Source organism: Oncorhynchus gorbuscha, linkage group LG26 (assembly GCF_021184085.1).
Source record: "Oncorhynchus gorbuscha isolate QuinsamMale2020 ecotype Even-year linkage group LG26, OgorEven_v1.0, whole genome shotgun sequence".
NCBI classification, from domain to species: Eukaryota; Metazoa; Chordata; class Actinopteri; order Salmoniformes; family Salmonidae; genus Oncorhynchus; species Oncorhynchus gorbuscha.
In genome coordinates, this window is record NC_060198.1 from 17,987,816 (window position 1) to 18,011,011 (window position 23,196).

General features: G+C 43.7%; 1 long non-coding RNA gene across 1 annotated transcript; it reads right to left on the minus strand.

Moving 5' to 3' along the window:
- Positions 1–237: 237 nt before the first annotated feature.
- On the minus strand, positions 238–21,570 carry LOC124015846. Its single transcript, XR_006835236.1, has 3 exons — positions 21,055–21,570; positions 1,202–1,293; positions 238–747 (listed from the first exon to the last, which is right to left on the minus strand). It is a non-coding gene; the product is annotated as an uncharacterized LOC124015846 (long non-coding RNA).
- Between the last annotated feature and the right edge of the window lie 1,626 nt (positions 21,571–23,196).

Consider the following 23,196-nt stretch of genomic DNA (forward strand, 5'->3'; position numbering starts at 1 on the left):
CCGTCGAAGGAAGGTCGGACCAAAATGCAGCGTGGTTAGTTCGATACATCTTTAATGAAGAAAAAACACGAACAATACAAAAACAACAAATGGAATGTGAAAACCTATACGGTGACAACTAACACAGAGACAGGAACAATCACCCACGAAATACTCAAAGAATATGGCTGCCTAAATATGGTTCCCAATCAGAGACAACGAATAATCACCTGACTCTGATTGAGAACCGCCTCAGACAGCCATAGACTATGCTAGACACCCCACAAAACCCCATGACAAACACGCACCACAATAACCCATGTCACACCCTGGCCTGACCAAATAAATGAAGACAAACATACTATACTTCGACCAGGGCATGACAATTGTAAAACAAATGAACACATTTACTGACTCCTCGAACCAATATGTGCAAAAGCAACCCATGATCCATCTTAGTATGAAAAACGGTATCTTCCACTATGTCAGAATAGTGCATGTTATGTATGTTTAGTATCACCTTTCAACCAACCCAGTGCATTAGTTCATAATGAAACATTTTTAAATCAACAATATGTCAAAGGATTCAACTCCAGAGAAGTGAAACAAACAAATGGATCAAACAGATCAATCCCACTTTCCCAGCCTGCTGAAGGCGTGGCGGAGTGGTAAACACCACCCCCGGCTCTACCAGGGGCTTGAGGTGGTCTCCCACAGCTCTGCTTATGTCATGTTCTGTGGCCTTGCTGTTCCATTTCTTGACTGCCCCTGCAACACAGAAACACATTTAGTCATATTCTATAAAATACTCAAAGTAATGGGTATGGAGCATTATGGCCTCAGTTACACCTGGCACCTAAATGTGACTTGTGTCACCTGATCACTCCAAGCTGCATTAGGTTCAGATCTACAAGGATGGGCCTTTGACAGTCTGGATGCAGTCAGGCCACTGAATATAAATTTTCAATATAAAGAGATGGGTGAATGAGTGGGGGAAAGTACATTTGACACAAATTACCTTCATAATATCAAAGAACAAATGTGTGTCTGAGGGGAAAGTAACTTTCATAGAGCCAAAAGGGGTGAGAAATTACACCAATATCAGTGGACAATTTGCACTAATGTAAATAAACATAGATGATGGAACATATTCTCGTTTGCTTACATGATGAACCACTAATGGGACATAAATATTTACCATCTAAACCACATGTGACCTCACCTCTCTGGCTGTAGAAGTGTTCTTCCTAACCAGTGCCTCAAATGTTCTCTGACTGAGCTCCACCCTCACTGGGTCTTCAGAGGAGAGGAAGGCTGAGGAGGGATGGAAGGATGAATGGATCAGGCAGTCAAAGTGTAGAGCTGCTGTCTATGCTGGCTGACAAAATCACTATCTTAGTAGTTCATTAAAGGAAATAAGGCTTTATGACTGCTGAATACCAACTATCAATCACTTATATCTATCTGAAATTACATGATCTATCATTGGGATGTCTCTAGTAGGTTGAAATTGACATTTCAAATGGTTAAGGTAGGGGTTAAGGTTAGGGTTTTGGGTAGAGATGTCCCAAGGATCCCAGATAGCATTGACCATCATGCATTCTTCTGTCTCTTTCACATAGCAGGTGTAAAATAAACAGACAAGACAAGTCGGCACAAAATGGATTATGGTCATTGTAGTTCATTATGTTTTATACGCTAAACTAAGAAGAACATTGACCTGTTGGAAACTACAACTCCCTACTCCATCACACAGTTTAGTCTGGATCTGATTTATCTCTAGAGAAACTACAACTCTACTCCATCACAGTTCAGGCTGGGTTTGATTTATCTCTAGACTCGCTCTAGACACACCCATTAGGCAGACAGGCCAAAGGAGCTTGCTTACCCCAATTCGGGGAACCGTTGATCTACTTCAGAGGAACTGTGTCTACAGTGATTTCCTGTTGTTTTGACACCTCACTAGAAGACTAGAATAACTAGCTGTTGCTACAGAACGAGACGACCAATTCACATTTAGTCATTTAGTCTGTGTCTCGTTCTCCACACACGGACACATACCAAGATCACGTGTTTTCTATATGCACAAGATGGTTTGACTATATAAGGCTTCAGAACTCCTTGTGTCATCGAGCTCTCGGCCTTCCACCTCAGAGTGTAGGGCTGACTAGCTACATTATTGCAATTCTTATCAAATAAAGGTTGATTGTTTGAAGAAATTACAAAATCTCTCCTAATTGGTTAGAATTTCCACCACAATGTGCAGTAAGGCTTTTTCAATACCAACAATGTTAGACCAGACTCATAGTACAGAATGAATGACTGACTGCCCGGTTCAACGTCCGTTCACCGTCTCACCTCATTCTGCCCAGTTCAACGTCAGTTCACCGTCTCACCTCATACTGTATTGGAGCAGCAGCAGCTGACTGCCCGGTTCAACATCAGTTCACCGTCTCACCTCATACTGTATTGGAGCAGCAGCAGCTGACTGCCCGGTTCAACGTCAGTTCACTGTCTCTCCTCATACTGTATTGGAGCAGCAGCAGCTGACTGCCCGGTTCAACATCAGTTCACCGTCTCACCTCATACTGTATTGGAGCAGCAGCAGCTGACTGCCCGGTTCAACATCAGTTCACCGTCTCACCTCATACTGTATTGACTGCCCAGTTCAACATCAGTTCACCGTCTCACCTCACACTATATTAGAGCAGCAGCAGCTGACTGCCCGGTTCAACGTCAGTTCACCGTCTCACCTCATACTGTATTGGAGCAGCAGCAGCTGACTGCCCGGTTCAACATCAGTTCACCGTCTCACCTCATACTGTATTGGAACAGCAGCAGCTGACTTGATCGTTGATGCTGATCAGCATGTTTTGAATCAGAGAGTAAATAGAGCCGACTACACTCTCAAAATGAAGGGTTCAACTGGAGTTGTTCTCAAATCCCCTAAGAACCGTAGGGTTCTTGGTCAATGAAACTTATTCGCAATTTACAACTGAAAATGATGGTGACAAGTTTGGATGTGACAACAGTTAAAAAGGTTAAGTTGGGTTGATGTTTGGCTCTGAATATGTCTCGAAATAATTCATTATTATAATATAACATACTAATAATGAATAACGAAGACAATGGTGGTTTTCTGTGAATATCTTCCATAACGTTACTATAGTCAATTACCTTAAATATTAGAAAGCCGGGTTTGACCGTCGGCGTTGTATGAGCTACAGTACAGTACCGTTATCTAGCTAGATACGGTTATGTTCTAACTAGAAACAACTAGGTTTGGATTATTTCCCTCAAATATATTCTTTCCCATATATTGTATATCGTTTCCATAAAGCCAACATGGCTTTATACTCATTAATGTAAGTTTCCAGTCTTGAGCAGTTCTCACTTTTGTGATAATGAACTAGCTAACGTTAACTAACTAACTAACTAACTAACTAACTAACTAACTAACTAACTAAGGACGGTGACTTGTCCAGACGAGATGTTACAACGAACTGAATCGTCAATGAAGGTCTCCCTCTTTATATAGCCTGCAACAGCATGCAATACTATTAACTCACAAGGGGGCATAACGTTACATGGACAATACTATCCCATTTGGAAACGTTACATGTACAATACTATCCCATTTTGGAAACATTACATGTACAATACTGTCCCATTTTGGAAACGTAACATGGACAATACTATCCCATTTTGGAAACGTTACATGTACAATACTGAAAGATTAGTGGAATCTGTGTGGGTTGCTGGACATGTAGGATGACTGACAGTGAAGGTGAACAGGTGGTCACGTGTCAGGTGACAGAGGAATGTATGAGACTGAGGCAGGAATTCCTTTAACCATAAAGTGGTATATTTACTGGTAGTCTGTGCTGCATCACAAAGGAAACAAATAACATGTATACAATCAAATTCATAATCAAAGATCAAATCATAGCAGTCATTATTAACAATTCACATTACACAATATGTTTGAAGCGTGCGCTCCAAGCCGCGCTCCGCGGTGATAACTATAAACAATAACTGAATGGCCCACTCTCCCGATCACCACAGATCATTCTGATGAAAGGTAAGAGTCGGTGGACTTACGTGGATTCATGGATGCACAGAACTTCTGGATCAGATGGATTTAGGGAAGAGAAAGCAGCGAGATCAGGCGATGGCAATTTCCTCATTTTATAGAGTTGAGATCTGTAGGACATTTTTCCACCTGACCTAATTAAAGCGCCCCTGGCCCAGCTGAGTAAATGGCAATTAATTAAAGGAGTATTCCACCAACTCCATGGGCCTTTTCTACAGCCACCCCGGAAATTTGTTAATTTCCACATTCCTCAAAAAGGCTCATTGCTCCCCATCCTCTGTCATCTCAGGGAGAGGAATCAGTCGGGCAACTGGCCGGATATATGTCCGGTTCTTCACCTGGATTTCCACTGATCTAACACGACCATCGGTCCCAGGCATGGTCTTAGTTATACGGCCCACCGGCCAGGAGGCTCGAGGCAGCTGAGGGTCCACCATCATTACTACTTGGCCAGTTTCCAGGCTGGCCATTTATCTCCGCCATTTCCCTCTGTGCTGTAGACTTGGTAGGTAATCCCGAATGAATCGGGCCCAAAAATGGTCAGCTAAGATTTGGCTGTGTCGCCACCGGCGTCTGCCTACGAGGTTGGTAATCAGCATACATGGCTTGAGGAAGTGACGCATCTCGGCGTCCCATCAAGAGCATATTCGGTGTAACCGGATCGGGGTCAGCGATGTCTGCAGAGATATCCCAAGGGTTTGGAGTTCAGAATCCCTTCCACCTCTATCAGGACAGTCCTCAAGACCGTTTCAGTGACAGTTTGGTCCCCTAGTACGACTCGTAAGGCCGTCTTTACAGATTTGATCTCTCGCTCCCATGTTCCTCCAAAATGAGGAGCGCCTGGAGGGTTAAATTTGAATGAGATTTGTTGGTCCATCAGCTGATCCTGGAGGCTGGGTTCCACGGCTTGGAAGGCTTCCTCCAACCTGGCTTCTCCTGCCTTGAAGTTCGTACCTCTGTCAGCCAGGATCTCGTAGGGTTTCCCCCGTCGGGAGATAAACCGCCGTAGGGCCATGAGGAAGGCTTCCGTATCCAAACTCTCCAGTAGGTCCAGGTGGACACATCTGGTTGTCATACACTTGAATAGAATGCCCCAGCGCTTTTCCACACGACGACCTAACTTGATCATCAAGGGGCCGAAGCAATCTACTCCTGTTGACCAGAAGGGTGGTTTAAGGAGGTGCAAGCGAGCAGGGGGTAAATCTGCCATTTTGGGCACCGTAGCTCCGGCCCGCCATCTCTGACATTCTACGCAGGCGTATTGGTGCTTACGAATGGCTCCTCGTCCTCCAATTATCCAGTACTTCCGCCTCATCTCCCCATAGACCCTCTCTGGCCCTGGGTGGAGAAGCCGCTCATCATAACTCTTGATGAGGAGCCTGGTAAGAGGGTGTCTGGAGTCGAGGATAATTGGGTGGATAGCATCTGGGTCCAAAACCTCCGCTTGGCGCAGCCTCCTCCGACTCTGATCACTCCAAGGATTGGATCATATTCTGGGGCAAGAGAGAGAAGACGGCTGCCCTTAGCCACTTCCCTACCGGCTTTCAGAGCTTTTAACTCCTCAGGGAAGCTAACTGCTTGTGCTTGCTGGAGGAGTAGTGTCTCTGCCGCGAGGGAGGTAGGTATAGAAGCCACCCCATCTGAGGTCTGGTTTGTGGCTGTGATCAGATCCGGCAGTGTTTGGGATTGTGTTAGGTCAGGGAGAGCCGTTGTTGTTTCCGTAGAAATGCTGTAGCATTGGGCAGACTTCCTTAACTCATGAGCTTCAGTCGGTCGCGGAGGGGCCGCACGCCTGGGGGCTGTCGGCCACTCGTTCTCTGGTTGGGACAAGAATGGTGGTCCCAAGCTCCAGCGATGGGGTTTAGCCAATTTCCTTAAGGGTTTTACCTCTAGTAATGTCATCAGCAGGATTGTTTATGCTATCAACATACCTCCAGTCCTGGACTTCTGTTAGGTCTTGGATTTCCGCAATGCAAGTCCCGACAAACACCTTATACCTGCAGGACTCCGACTTGAGCCATGTCAATACAGTGGTCGAATCACTCCAGTAGATGATCCTTTGGATTGGCAAGGTTAGCTCGGCTCGCAAGGTAGAGGCCAACTGGGCTCCGGAAAGGGCAGCACTGAGTTCCAGCCTAGGCATTGACAACTGCTTCTTGGGTGCGACCCTGGACCTGGCCATGACAAAGGAGACATGGGTGTGGCCTGCCTGATCCTCCACTCTAAGATAGGAAACCGCCCCATAAGCTCGCTCCGAAGCGTCACAGAACACATGCAGTTCCAGGCATGATCCCAGTTGGTCAACACAGGATGGTACATAACATCTTGGCATTTGGACATCAGAGAGCTCCGTTAACTCAGTTTCCCAACAGATCCATCGTTCCACTAGGTCAGCTGGGTGGATTGGTTCATCCCAGTCCCTCTTGGTCTGCCACAGGTCCTGGACTAAGACTTTGGCCCGTGTTGTGTATGGCAGGATATACCCAAGGGGATCGTATTGACTGGCCAGGGTCCGATAGATGGTGCGCAGAGTGGGGGTTTCGGTACTCGGGGATGAGCGGTGCTTATACCCCAGGGTATCCGGTAGGCAGCTCCACCTCAGTCCTAGAGTGGGCTCTTCTGGGTTAGCACCAGACTGCGTTAGCCATAGTTCACTGCTACTGGACCTAGCTTGTGGCGGGAGGTGCTGGATAACCTCCGCTCTGTTACTAGCCCACTGTCGGACCTCAAATCCCCCTTTGGACAGGAGATTCCACACTTTATCAAGGAGTGATTTCGCTTCAGCCGTGGATGGGATGCTTTGTAAGCAGTTATCCACATAGAAGGCATTTTCCACTGAATCCAATACTTCTGGGTCACTGTCTGGATGCTCCCGTGCGTGTCTCTGCAGTGCGTATATGGCACAGCAAGGACTGCAGGTGGTGCCGAATGGGAGTACCTGCCATTCATAGATTGTGGGCTCTGCATCTCGTTCCATATTTCGCCATATGAACCGGAGCAGTGTGGTGTCGGAAGGCAGTAAACGAATCTGATGAAACATGGCTTTGATGTCTCCACTGATGGCTGTGGAGTGCTGCCGGAACCGGAGAAGGACACCGAGCAAGGAAGGACCTAAGGTTGGTCCGGGGAGTAGACAGTCATTCAGGCTTTGACCAGCTGCTTGGAATGAACAGTTGAAGACAAGTCTATACTTCCCACCATGTTGCTGGATAACATGGTGAGGGAGATACCAGGATTCACGGAGTGCGTTTCCCTCTTCATGAGCTGTCACTTCAGTGACGTAGCCTGCCTTCACAAGGTTATGAATCTCTCGGTTATGAACTTCTGCAAGCTCAGGATTCTTCAACAGGCGTCGCTCTGTTCCACGCAGTAGTGGGAGTACAGCCCGTGTCGTGGTTGCCAGAGGAGGATGGTTGGGCACCCGTAGCAGTGGGGTTGCATACCTGCGAACGCCATCCATTTCAGTGGTGGTGGTGCTCTTCTCCAGGAGGTCTAATGCATAGGAGTCATTTTTCGAGCGAGTGACCTCCTGTAGCTTCCGGTTGGAGAAGGTGTCCATCTTCCATAGCATCTCAACATTCCGAAGGAGGTCAGTGGCTGCATCTGGATTGCTTCTGGTGAAGAGGACTTGCTGTGACTGTACAGCTTGGGTGGAGAGAAGTAGATGGGATGGACCTTGCACAGCCCAACCCAAGGATGTCTGGACAGCAATGGGTCCTCCTTCTGGTCCAGCTCGTATAGGCTCAGTCGGGGTGACGAGATGTGGGTGGTCTGACCCAATCAGGATAAGTGGTGCTACTCTGGCCAGGTTAGGAAGAGGCAATCCTCGTAGATGAGGATATTGTTTCTGTAGAACACTTACCGGGCAGGAGTGCTCTGCGAGATTCAAGCCATCTGCCGTGAAGGCATTGGTGATGTTATAGGCCACGTCCCTGTTTCCTGAAGGTGAAATGCTAAAGGTTACAGCAGAGCCTTTCATTTGGATAACATCATGTCGCACCGTTCTGAGATTAAGGGTCTCGGGGGTCCCTTCCAGGTTAAGCTGACGGGTGGCCGCTGTGAGAATGATTGTTCTTTCTGACCCATCATCTAGAACGGCGAATGTATCAATGCTTCTCCCTTCACTTTGCAAAGTGACCTTGACCACCTTCAACATTACCCTTGGAGACCGGTTCTGCTGGTCGAGATACAGCTCCTTTGCAGCTCCTACCATGAGCATACTCTGCTCCTTCTTTGCTTGGGGAAATAGATCATGCAACACGGTGAGATGGATTTCTTCACAGCGGTTGCAGGGTTTCCTCAATGTGCAGGTCTCCACCTTATGGCTACGGGCACACTTGTAGCATCGCTCGCCTGAAGTGATCCAGGCCTTCAATTGAGTTTGAGTGAGCTTTTTTACTCTGGGGCATGAGCCAAGGAAGTGCCCCTTACTATTGCAATATGGGCAGTAAGGCTGGAATTTGATGTTCTTGCTCTTGAGAGGGGTCTTCTTCCCGGGTTCCTCCCGGCCTCACTATTTAAGTACATGGTAGTGGGATTTGGTCTTTTCTGTCCCTGCTGGCGTTCAAACTCCTTCCTTCCCCCTGTGGCTATGGCGGAGATTGTGGCCTGGTGAGCGATGCTCTTCGCCTTTGCCTTCACCTCCAACCATGTGGCCAGGTCTCTGAGAGCATAGGTGCTTCTCGAGCCCTCTTTCAGGATGCCCTTATTCAAACAATGTTCAATGAAACTGTCTCTGAGGTACACTGGAAGTTTGCTGAGAAGCCTGTCCACGTGGGAGCCACATTTAAGCTCGTTCCCGTCTTCTCCTTCAACGGATTGGAGCATCGAGGTCAGGGATTGGACAGCCAGGGAGAATTCTTGGAAGGCAGCATGGTCTCCCATTTTAATTGGAGATGTTTTCAGGATGTTGTTTAGTTCATTCTGGACTAGCTGACGTGGCTCACCATATCTCGCCTTCAGGGCCTGGAGAGCTGTCGTGTATGGTGTTGCGGAGTGCATAAAGGATTGGGCCAGCCTGTATGCACTTGGAAACCGCAAATGATCCATTAGTACTTGGTATTTGTAGCGTTCTGACAGATGACCGTGAATACTCAGTAGACTCTCCAATGCCATTTCCAAAAGGACAAATTCACTCTCCTTTCCGTTTTCAAAGTATGGCAGTTTGGGTCTGGGAATTCCATAGGCTGAGGCTACTAGAAGTTTCATAATGTTGGCTCCCTCTTCTGGTTGCGTGAAGGATAAACCCGGGACTTCTGATGAGCCCACTGTGGCCTCATTGGGCCGGTCACCTACTGTCCCAGACCCACCATTTGTGGCAGCCGGAATTGGGCGTGAGCCCTCCGACCTGTTGTTTGAGGACTGGCCTGGCCCTGGATGAAAGGAACGATATGCCTTGGTTGGTAATTGGCGGAAAGGCAAAGGAGTGATGCTTTGTCCAGATGGAGGAATGCTAACTTGTGTCACTGGCATAGAGGGCGTTGGCGGAGCGGCCCGTCTCCCGTGCTCCGTGTTGGCTGTTGACCCCGGAGCCTCCGAGGACTGTGTGCCATGCTGTACCAGAGGGGCAGATTGGGAAAGAAAGGCAGACAGTTCAGGTCCATGTGGAGGGGTGGTCAGGTCAACTCCCTGTTCGTTCCTTTCCAGGAAGGATGAGACCATCCGTGCCTCTTCTAATTCCCTTCTGGCTTGACGGTGCCGTCGCTGCTGTGCCAGGTCCTTGGCAATGGATTCCCTTTCCTGTAGAGCTCTACGGGCCTGCACATCCAATTGGTGACATCGTTCGTCAGCCTGTCGTTCCTCCTCAATCTGACGCTCAATTTCCTCCAAAGCTAATAGTTTCATCCTCTCTTGTAGGACAGCGGTCTGTGAATTGCTGAGGGCTAGTGAATGGCGGCTGTCATGGCCACTTCCAAAGGGGTATCCACTGGTCGAACTCCCACTCCGTCTAGAGTGCTTCGACGATTTCCCATTAGTCAAGGGGTGAGCGGAGCCTGCCTCTGGAAGCTGGTCGACCTGTGCAGTGGGAGTTACCTCTTCCATAGGTTCCTCACGTAGACCACTTTCCTGCTCCAAAGCAGTTTCCGGTCCTTGGCTCAGAGGGGATGGTTGATGGCTGAAACATATAGTTGATCCATCAACTCTTTGAGCTCTGGTGGGCTTGCCCTTTGATGTCGGAACCTCGACCACATAGTCCTTAAGATAACCAGGTGCTTGCCTGGTTCTTCTGGTGCTCCTGGTAGTGGAGGATGAAGCCTTTGTTGCTTTAGGCTTAGCTCCTGGATATTTCCTTTGTTCCAAGACCTTTCCCTCAGCTGCTCTCTCCTCCTCTCTTCTTCCTTCCAGTGGAGACAATTCTTCCCTCTCCGCCTCCATTTCCTTTTCACCTGTCTTTGGTTCAGTCATCATCCAGCTCAAAGGACCATTGAAAGATTAGTGGAATCTGTGTGGGTTGCTGGACAGGTAGGATGACTGACAGTGAAGGTGAACAGGTGGTCACGTGTCAGGTGACAGAGGAATGTATGAGACTGAGGCAGGAATTCCTTTAACCATAAAGTGGTATATTTACTGGTAGTCTGTGCTGCATCACAAAGGAAACAAATAACATGTATACAATCAAATTCATAATCAAAGATCAAATCATAGCAGTCATTATCAACAATTCACATTACACAATATGTTTGAAGCGTGCGCTCCAAGCCGTGCTCCGCGGTGATAACTATAAACAATAACTGAATGGCCCACTCTCCCGATCACCACAGATCATTCTGATGAAAGGTAAGAGTCGGTGGACTTACGTGGATTCATGGACGCACAGAACTTCTGGATCAGATGGATTTAGGGAAGAGAAAGTAGCGAGATCAGGCGATGGCAATTTCCTCCTTTTATAGAGTTGAGATCTGTAGGACATTTTTCCACCTGACCTAATTAAAGCGCCCCTGGCCCAGCTGAGTAAATGGCAATTAATTAAAGGAGTATTCCACCAACTCCATGGGCCTTTTCTACGAATACTGTCCCATTTTGGACACGTTACATGTACAATACTGTCCCATTTTGGAAATGTTACATTTGCAATACTGTCCCATTTCGGAAACGTTACATGTCCACCCCCTTCTGGAGGGAAATTAATATCTTAGATGTAAGCTGTAGTTGGGATTCAAATGCATAATGGTATTAATACAGTGTCTAGACTACCTCTTTTGTATAAATGCCCTTCAGAATCCAAACACAGTATTGCCACCCAGCAAAATGTTGCATATAATCTTTCAAGTCAGCCTGATTGATCAAATTTGGAACCATTTGTGTACAAAGATATCTTGAAATGTGATATTAGGCCTGTATGGCAGTACTGTTACTGTATGGCAGTACTGTATTGGATAGTGCTTTCTCCAATATGTTCTTCTATTTTACATTCAATTGTATGTCGATGCCATTTATCTTTCAATATTTAATTGATATATATACAGTGCCTTGCGAAAGTATTCGGCCCCCTTGAACTATGCAACCTTTTGCCACATTTCAGGCTTCAAACATAAAGATATAAAACTGTATTTTTTGGTGAAGAATCAACAATCATGAAGTGGAATGACATTTATTGGATATTTCAAACTTTTTAAACAAATTAAAACTGAAAAATTGGGCGTGCAAAATTATTCAGCCCCCTTAAGTTAATACTTTGTAGTGCCACCTTTTGCTGCGATTACATCTGTAAGTCGCTTGGGGTATGTCTCTATCAGTTTTGCACATCGTGAGATTGACATTTTTTCCCATTCCTCCTTGCAAAACAGCTCGAGCTCAGTGAGGTTGGATGGAGAGCATTTGTGAACAGCAGTTTTCAGTTCTTTCCACAGATTCTCGATTGGATTCAGGTCTGGACTTTGACTTGGCCATTCTAACACCTGGATGTTTATTTTTGAACCATTCCATTGTAGATTTTACTTTATGTTTTGGATCATTGTCTTGTTGGAAGACAAATTTCCATCCCAGTCTCAGGTCTTTTGCAGACTCCATCAGGTTTTCTTCCAGAATGGTCCTGTATTTGGCTCCATCCATTTTCCCATCAATTTTAACCATTTTCCCTGTCCCTGCTGAAGAAAAGCAGGCCCGAACCATGATGCTGCCACCACCATGTTTGACAGTGGGGATGGTGTGTTCAGGGTGATGCGCTGTGTTGCTTTTACACCAAACATAACGTTTTGCATTGTTGCCAAAAAGTTCAATTTTGGTTTCATCTGACCAGAGCACCTTCTTCCACATGTTTGGTGTGTCTCCCAGGTGGCTTGTGGCAAACTTTAAACACTTTTTATGGATATCTTTAAGAAATGGCTTTCTTCTTGCCACTCTTCCATAAAGGCCAGATTTGTGCAATATACGACTGATTGTTGTCCTATGGACAGTCTCCCACCTCAGCTGTAGATCTCTGCAGTTCATCCAGAGTGATCAGAGATACAGCCTCTTGGCTGTATCTCTGATCAGTCTTCTCCTTGTATGAGCTGAAAGTTTAAAGGGACAGCCAGGTCTTGGTAGATTTGCAGTGGTCTGATACTCCTTCCATTTCAATATTATCACTTGCACAGTGCTCCTTGGGATGTTTAAAGCTTGGGAAATCTTTTGTATCCAAATCCGGCTTTAAACGTCCTTACAGCAGTATCTCGGACCTGCCTGGTGTGTTCCTTGTTCTTCATGATGCTCTCTGCACTTTTAACGGACCTCTGAGACTATCACAGTGCAGGTGTAATTATACGGAGACTTGATTACACACAGGTGGATTGTATTTATCATCAATAGTCATTTAGGTCAACATTGGATCATTCAGAGATCCTCACTGAACTTCTGGAGAGAGTTTGCTGCACTGAAAGTAAAGGGGCTGAATAATTTTGCACGCCCAATTTTTCAGTTTTTGATTTGTTCCAATAAATGTCGTTCCACTTCATGATTGTGTCCCACTTGTTGTTGATTCTTCACAAAAAAATACAGTTTTATATCTTTATGTTTGAAGCCTGAAATGTGGCAAAAGGTCGCAAAGTTCAAGGGGGCCGAATACTTTCGCAAGGCACTGTTTTAATGCTTGTAAGATTATTCTTTGACACATTTTCTCTTCCTTTTAAATTATTTTAGGACAGAACATGGACACAATGCAATTGGGATCAAGAAGAAGGTACAGATATGTTGTAGGACAGCTGCATTTGAAGTGTACATTTAACCTACATAGCAGTCAATACAAACTGAAATCTATTAGCATACAAATGTGTTCAAATGATCTTTTCAGATCTTCTCAGAAATGAATCAAGCCCATTGAATGGATAAAGACAAAAAGATCATTCAAGGACTATCAGAGGTAGAGAGGCAGGGGTGAGGACATCATTCTGCTATTTTGACCGTCCCTGAAGGACAATACAGAAGAGGTATTTGCTCTTATTCCTTCTCTTTCTCAAATGTATTTTGTAGAAAAATTAGCAAGATCATTGCTTTACATTACTAGGACTGGAGACCACAGCAGTGATTCTGCTCTTGCCCTACCTCTATACCTTGGGGCGGCAGGGTAGCCTTGTGGTTAGAGCGTTGGACTAGTAACTGAAAGGTTGCAAGTTCAAATCTGCCCCTGAATCTGCCCCTGAATAGGCAGTTAATCCACTGTTCCTAGGCCATCATTGAAAATAAGTTTTTGTTCTTAACTGACTTGTCTAGTTAAAAAAAACACTAAAAATGTTTGTTTTTTACACGAGGACCCACGTGGACTTTATGTCCATGACAAGGTATGCCTATGCACAAATCATCTTTTTCTTATTTATATAAAACGACATCTGAATTTTCTAAATGTTAATGGAATTAATCTTTTCCTACTTTTGTTGACACAGATTTCACCGCTCTTCACTCCTTTGCTGCATATCGGCGGAAATCCATTTCACCATTAGAGTGAAATCCCGCTGGCCTTTGCTGGGGAGAACATCCACGCCCTCGAGGACGTCCCCATGGGACTTGGGGCTCTGCTAGGGCTGGATTTTTTATTTTCCCTTAAATTTCCCCCAAAAATGTCAGAAAAACTCTTATGTTGTTAAGTTACTGTGTTCTGGGGATAAGAGAAGTTGGGGTGAAGTTACCAGGGCCGGTCATAAAGATGGCAAACTTCCTAACATAACTAAGTGATTACAATATACACACTAAAGCTGAAAAATCTGTATTTAGCATCAAGTCTGCAATATTGTTAGTTTATCTATGATTCATTTTTAATGTATGTTGTTTTTATTGTACATCATTATTTTATTTTTAAATGTCATGAAAAGCACTATATAAAGGTGACATGTCTGCAGAAGTCTTGCAATTTTGTAATGTGTTTTACTTGTTTTTTCCGGAAATATTAATTCACATTTGTGGTGCCACTAAATAAACAATGAATTATTTAAATCAATATTGTCAATATTGTTATTATTATTAAAATAGGGAGTTTAAAAAATGAACCCCAAAAGGGTAAATCTGCAATTGCTACATCCATATTTTGACTCTTAAATTATTTATTTACAACCATTGATTCTTGAAGAATATAACACATGCCTCATGAGCTTAGTTCAACTGTTGTACCCCATCAGATACCCAAATAAGCTTTTTTACCCTAATGTTTAGAAACAATGTAAATCAACACTGTATCGCCTCAACATGTTTTTATTTATTTATTTGACCTTTTATTTATACAGTTTTTGTCTCATTGAGATAACATCTATTTTCCAAGAGAGACCTGGTCCAATAGCAATGTTGACAAAAACAAACACTGTGTCCTGTATCCTAAAAACAGGGTAAAACTATGTAAACCAACACTGTATAGCCTCAACATGCTTAAAACTATAATGCTGATATCATGGATGGTCAGTCCTTGCATCCATAGGTCTGCATTTGAGACCAGTATGAATTTGAGACCAGTTACATTTCTCCTGCCCCATCCATCATCTTATTACCAAAACAGTGGTGGAATTACAGCTTTATTATTGTTTCAATTGCAGATTGATTGCTTGTTGTGTGGCTTTTTTAAAGGGACAACCTAGGATTTAAACAGAAATAAAATGGCTGCCCAGAGACTTGGTTTGGTAAACAGCTGAGGGATGAGGGCTGGATAAATGTAACCACTATCACATTCATAGAGAAAGCGATTGTATCAACCTTAACACAAAACCTAGGGACCTCGTCAAGAAGTTCAGACATCTTGGCATAATAGTTATAAGGTGTTGGCTTGACAGTCAGTCGACCCAGGTTTGAGTTCAGCTCAGCGCTCCCCCTGAATTTACTACACTATGAATACAAGGACTGGCCATCCATGATGTCATAATGATAGTTTATCCAGGTTTCTAGGATATATAGTATATTCTAGTATGACCAGTGTAGATTTCCTGTGTGGGTCAAGTTATTAGAGCTGTTGACAAGTCATTGTATAATATTCAGCCAATTTATTTTCATGACATCACATCAATATGGCCCATCCAGAAGAGAAGTAACTCACCCTGAACCACCTCCTCCTGCTGGCCTTCATAAATTCGGACGTTGCTGGTAATAGGCTACACAAGCAGTCGGCAAGCTACATTTGGAGTGCAAATATATCTGACCATTCCTACCAATCTGCTTGCCAGTTATTATTTTCATATTCACATTTTACTGGAACCGTTTAATTTAATTTATAATAGTATCTCAAAATCATTGTCTGTGATTAAGCTACATTCTATTAAATATAAATGAAAATCATACAATTCAAGTACTTTAAGGGAACTATTCTCATTTGCAATTGATTTTGATTAGACTTTGTTTACTTGCTGTTAGAGGTGAAGAGAAATTTGCTTTGAGAAGCTCCACAACTCATTAGTGGTGGTGCGTTAAGACAATCAGAAATACTATCAGACATCCCCAAATGGGCATATTTATAGGCCTACATTTGTGTGCAGGCCAGATAGATTAATCCTACTTAGATATGCGTAATCAGGTGTGCTTCCTTACTCAACATTGACAGGAGTGTTTCAAATGAAAGACAATTAATAAATTGACAAAACTGACTTGTGTCTCCTTATATTATGCTGGGAAAACAAACTATGGTGAAGTGGGGTCCACGTCCCGCGCCAGAGCCGCCACCGCGGACAGACGCCCACCCAGACCCTCCCTTTAGGTTCAGGTTTTGCGGCCGGAGTCCGCACATTTGGGGGGAGGGGGTACTGTCACGTTCTGACCTTAGTTCCTTTGATTTGTCTGTGTGTAAGTATGGTCAGGGCGTGAGTTGGGGTGGGCAGTCTGTTTGTTTTTCTATGTTGATTTTTGAGTTCGGCCTAGTATGGTTCTCAATCAGAGGCAGCTGCCAATTGTTTTCCCTGATTGAGAATCTTACTAAGGTAGCCTGGGTTTCACTTTTGGTTGGTGGGTGTTTTTTTCCGTGTGAGTGTTTGGGCCACAGGGTACTATTTCGGTTTTGTATATTTCACGTTTATTATTTTGTTCCAGTGTTCAGTTGTGTTTTTTGAATAAATCAATATGGACACTTACCACACTGCGTTTTGGTCCGATCCTTACTCCTCCTCAGACAAAGAGGACGATATCCGTTACAAGGCTGAACAGAGCTCTATAATATATAATGTTTATAGGCTGATGCCTGAAGTGTTCCAGGACCAGTGGAAGTAGATCAGAGCTCTATAATATATAATGCTTATAGGCTGAACAGAGCTTTGTAATATATAATGTTTATAGGCTGATCAGAGCTCTATTATATGTAATGTTTATAGGCTGATCAGAGCTCTATAATATATAATGTTTATAGGCTGATCAGAGCTCTATAATATATCATGTTTATAGGCGGAGGCCTGAAGTGTTCCAGGACCAGTGGAAGTTGAACAGAGCTCTATAATATATGTTTATAGGCTGATCAGAACTCTATAATATATAATGTTTATAGGCTGATCAGAGCCCTATAATATATAATGTTTATAGGCTGAGGCCTGAAGTGTTCCAGGACCAGTTGAAGTTGAACAGAGCTCTATAATATATCATGTTTATAGGCTGATCAGAGCTCTATAATATATAATGTTTATAGGCTGAACAGAGCTCTATAATATATATCATGTTTATAGGCTGAACAGAGCTCTATAATATATAATGTTTATAGGCTGAACAGAGCTCTATAATATATGTTTATAGGCTGAGGTCTGAAGTGTTCCAGGACCAGTTGAAGCCCAAAGATCCAGCACCATATTTGACAGTAGGTACGGGGTTCTGTTCTGCATTCTAATTTAGACTCTAAACCCACTGGTGTTACCAAGGAGCTCTATGTTCATGTCATCCAACATGTAAATGACTGGAGACAATAAAAGGCTGAACAACATTGGTAATTGGATTGAAAGCAGTAGTCAGATTACTGGGAAATAGAGGTGTTTAGCCACGCCCACCAGTGGTGGGTTTGGTGTCAGAATGAGAACGTAGGGCCATCTCAGGCCCCACACTTTAACCCCATTTGGAAACCTGTGGTTTGTATTGAAGAGGGCAGTCCATAAGGACCTGGAAGGACTCTGTATGGAGAATGGTACAAGATCACTATGGGTTCTAGAACTCATCAAACATCTGGTAGGATTCTGTATGGAGGAATGGTCTAAGATCCCTCCCACGGTGTTCTCCAATCTCATAAAACATTTAGGAAAAAGTTCAGTGCTGTCATCATCGCAAGGTGAGGTATTGAGAGGTAGAAATCAAATCAAATATTATTGGTCACATACACATGGTTAGCAGATGTTACTGTAGCGAAATGCTTGTGCTTCTAGTTCCGACAGTGCAGCAATATCTAACAAGTAATCTAACAATTCCACAACAACTACCTAATACACACAAATCTAAAGGGATGGAAGAAGAATATGTACATATAAATATATGGATGAGCGGCATAGACAAGGTGCAATAGATGGTAAAAGATAGTGTATACATATGATCAAATCATATTTTATTTGTCACATACACATGGTTAGCAGATGTTAGTGCGAGTGTAGCGAAATGCTTGTGCTTCTAGTTCCGACAATGCAGTAATAACCAACAAGTAATCTAGCTAACAATTCCAAAACTACTACCTTATAGACACAAGTGTAAGGGGATAAAGAATATGTACATAAAGATATATGAATGAGTGATGGTACAGAGCGGCATAGGCAAGATACAGTAGATGGTATTGAGTGCAGTATATACATATGAGATGAGTATGTAAACAAAGTGGCATAATTAAAGTGGCTAGTGATACATGTATTACATAAAGATGCAGTAGATGATATAGAGTACAGTATATACGTATACATATGAGATGAATAATGTAGGGTATGTAAACATTATATTAGGTAGCATTGTTTAAAGTGGCTAGCGATATATTTTACATCATTTCCCATCAATTCCCATTATTAAAGTGGCTGGAGTTGAGTCAGTGTGTTGGCAGCAGCCACTCAATGTTAGTGGTGGCTGTTTAACAGTCTGATGGCCTTGAGATAGAAGCTGTTTTTCAGTCTCTCAGTCCCAGCTTTGATGCACCTGTACTGACCTCGCCTTCTGGATGATAGCGGGGTGAACAGGCAGTGGCTCGGGTGGTTGCTGTCCTTGATGATTTTTATGGCCTTCCTGTGACATCGGGTGGTGTAGGTGTCCTGGAGGGCAGGTAGTTTGCCCCCAGTGATGCGTTGTGCAGACCTCACTACCCTCTGGAGAGCCTTACGGTTGTGGGCGGAGCAGTTGCCGTACCAGGCGGTGATACAGCCCGACAGGATGCTCTCGATTGTGCATCTGTAGAAGTTTGTGAGTGCTTTTGGTGACAAGCCTAATTTCTTCAGCCTCCTGAGGTTGAAGAGGCGCTGCTGCGCCTTCTTCACGATGCTGTTTGTGTGGGTGGACCAATTCAGTTTGTCTGTGATGTGTACGCCGGGGAACTTAAAACTTACTACCCTCCACTACTGTTCCATCGTTGTGGATAGGGGGGGTGTTCCCTCTGCTGTTTCCTGAAGTCCACAATCATCTCCATAGTTTTGTTGACGTTGAGTGTGAGGTTATTTTCCTGACACCACACTCCGAGGGCCCTCACCTCCTCCCTGTAGGCCGTCTCGTCGTTGTTGGTAATCAAGCCTACCACTGTTGTGTCGTCCGCAAACTTGATGATTGTGTTGGAGGCGTGCGTGGCCACGCAGTCGTGGGTGAACAGGGAGTACAGGAGAGGGCTCAGAACGCACCCTTGTGGGGCCCCAGTGTTGAGGATCAGCGGGGTGGAGATGTTGTTGCCTACCCTCACCACCTGGGGGCGGCCCGTCAGGAAGTCCAGTACCCAGTTGCACAGGGCGGGGTCGAGACCCAGGGTCTCGAGCTTGATGACGAGCTTGGAGGGCACTATGGTGTTAAATGCCGAGCTGTAGTCGATGAACAGCATTCTCACATAAGTATTCCTCTTGTTCAGATGAGTAATGTAAGATATGTAAACATTATTATTAAGGTGGCATTGTTTAAAGTGACTAGTGAGTCTCTATGTAGGCAGAAGCCTCTCTGAGTTAGTGATGGCTGTTTACCAGTCTGACGGCCTTCAGATAGAAGCTGTTTTTCAGTCTCTGGGTCCCTGCTTTGATGCACCTGCACTGACCTTGCCTTCTGGATATTTAAAGGCTATATAGTGTTTACATTTATCAAGGGTGCCAATAATACTGGACCTGATATCTTAAATGACCACGTTTTCACTAATTTGATGACTAATCACCAAGTAATTCAAAAAGGTCAGGGGACCCTGGCTGGAAGTATGATGTAATGCCACTCTCACACGGTATGGCTGAGCAGACCCCTATCAGGCCTCTCTGTTCCATTACAATACACAGAAGGCGTCTTCGGTACGGCGGGGGGGGGGCTGCAACTGTGACGAATCACTGAAACATACTGTCGGCTGCAACTGTATTAAAACACTGAAAAATACTGTCAGTTGCAACTGTATTAAAACACTGAAACATACTGTCAGCTGCAACTGTTATGAAACACAGAAACATACTGTCAGCTGCAACTGTATTAAAACACTGAAACATACTGTCAGCTGCAACTGCATTAAAACACTGAAAAATACTATCGGCTCCAACTGTGATGAAACACTGAAACATACTGTCAGCTTTAACTGTGATGAATCTGGTTAAAACAGTGTGCAGTGAGTGTAAAATTATCTTGATGTGATATGAAAATATTATTTGAAATTATTTTAGATGTGATATAAAAGTATTATGTGAAATTATTTTGATGTGATATGAAAGTATTATGTGAAATTATTTTGATGTGATATGAAAGTACAGCGATTTATGTTTCTAGAAACTTATCGCAATTGAGAACCGATTCACATTTAGATGGAATATTTGACTATTATGGCTGCCAGAGCCAGTCTACCTCTGAAAATAACATACAGTCCTTGGATCTTGAGGAGTAACAGGGGCAGCAATCAGCAGTAGAAAAAATAACAAAGCGAACTCCCTGCCCGTTTTGGGAAAAAGCTGAGGGATGGTGCTGGAGAAATGTAACCCTCCATGATATCAACATTATAGTTTTAACCATGTTTTGAGGATATACAGTGTTTGTTTATATTTACTGACAAACATTGGAGTTTAAAAAAAAAACTTGTATTTTGGGTTCTGATGGGGTACGACAGTTGAACTAAGCTCATGAGGCATTTATAAGTGAATTCTTCAAGAAACAGGTGGGTACATATCATTAATGTATAAGTCCCTAAATGGATGTAACAACTGCTGATTGCCCCTTTAAGACTACATATTGGGCTAATCTAATAGGAGATATTGAGGACTACAGTATTTCAGGCATTGTCATTGGATGCATTTGATCAATTTTAAGGTTGTTGATGGTCCACTCTTGCTGTTCTACACGTTACAGTGAAGCTTCAGCCATTCCTACAGAAAAACAATAAAGTGTATAACTCCTTTACTGCATATTGGTTCAACGACTGCAGAGACGGTACTTACTGGTGTTAAACAGATCTCCAACCTCCACTTGTTCCTCATTCTCCTCTTTCAATGTGACAGTCATCTTCCCCCTCCTCCTCTTTCACTCCAAGAACTGCATCCTCCTCTTTCTCTTCCTCCTCCTCCTCTTTCACTCTGAACGGTCTTTCTCTTCTCCTTTCACTGTAACAGCCTCAACCTCTACTTGCTTTTGTATTGTAACATCCTCCTCTTCTTTAATGAGAGCTTCTTTCTCCGTCCAGCAGACCTCCTCTTCTTTATCAGTAGGAGAGTAACTTAGTGAACTCATGGTCGGAGATGTTAGCTAGCTAGCATTAGTGACTAGCCTAGTTCTAAGCTAATTTAGCAAACCAGCTAGCTGACAAACAACATAAATATATAATTAAATGGGCCAACAAGTACATACGGAAGAAGTGTTTAATACACAGCGACTAACATACACCAAAACAGTGTAAAGAGTGTGAATTTTGTACCTATCTTTGCTAGAAAGCTACCGAGGTGTCTGACTAGCTGTTGTTGAAGGAGGGTCCCGTCCACTAGATTATACGTCACACTGGCAGCGTCGCCGGAACCTAAAAGACTCACATCGCAATCTGCTGACTGGAGTGGGCAAGTTTTACTTTTCATTTATTTAATAAAAGTGTAATATTATATTAAGTTGCTCAAAGAGAAGCATGTGTTGATTGATTCGTGTTTAATGAGTGAGTATTTAAAACAAACTTTACATCCACTACACATTTGCATTGAACCATAATTCTGACATGGATCATTTTGACCCCGAGGCATATCTTTTATCATAGCCAAAATGTGGGTTATTAAATTATTTCAATTTTCATGACTTTGTCAATCAACTTGTTATTAATAAATCTAAATCATTTTTTAGTATTTCGGTATCAAAATGGACTTTTAACAAATTCAAATCCTTTGGAGTAATTTTGACCCAAGCCAAAAGCACCTTTGATAAATAGGACATTTATTTCAAATCAAAATCACATTATATTGGTCACATACATGTTTTGCAGATATTATTGCGGGTGTAGCGAAATGCTTGCGTTTCTAGCTCCGACAGTGCAGTACTTTCTAACAAGTAATATCTAACAATTTCACAACATTTACCCAATACACACAAATCTAAGTATTTGAATCTAGGTTTCTCTGTAGACATGATCCATCCCACCAGAGGGTGGAGGGGCTCCTGTATCAGTGGTTTTTACCAGATACACAGTATAGTGCCTCCCTTGTATACCACATATCACATGACTGTGTACAAAACTGCCAGCGGTAGAAAAATCTGCCAGCGATATACAGTGCATTCGTAAAGTATTCAGACCCCTTCACTTTTTCAACATTTTGTTACATTACAGCCTTATTCTGAAAAACAATTCCCCTCATCAATCTACACATAACACCCCATAATGACAAACCATTTGCAAATGTATTTACTTAAAGTGTTCTGACCCTTTGCTAAGAGACTTGAGATTGCTTTCAGGTGCATCCTTTTTCCATTGATCATCCTTGAGATGTTTCTACAAATTGATTGGAGTCCACCTGTGGTAAATTCAATTGATTGGACATGATTTGGAAATGCACACACCTGTCTATATAAGGTCCCACAGTTGTCAGAGTGAAAACCAAGCCCTGAGGTCAAAGGAATTGTCGGAAGAGCTCTGAGACAGGATTGTGTTGAGGCACATATCTGGGGAAGGATACCAAAACATTTCTGCATCATTGAAGGTCCCCAAGAACACAGTGGCCACCATCATTCTTAAAAGGAAAAAGTTTGGAACCACCAAGACTCTTCCTAGGGCTGGCCACCCGGCCAAACTGAGCAATCTTGGTATTTTATTAGGATCCCCATTAGCTGTTGCAAAAGCAGCAGCTACTCTTCCTGGGGTCCACACAAAACATGACACAAATCAACAGACAAGACCAGCTCAAGTACAGAACTACATACATTTGGGAGAAAGGCCTTGGTCAGGGAGGTGACCAAGAACCCGATGGTCACTCTGACAAAGCTCCAGAGTTCCTCTGTGTCGATGGGAGAACCTTCCAGAAGGACAACCATCTCTGCAGCACTCCACCAATCAGATCTTTACGGTAGAGTGGCCAGACGGAAATTACTCCTCAGTAAAAGGCACATGA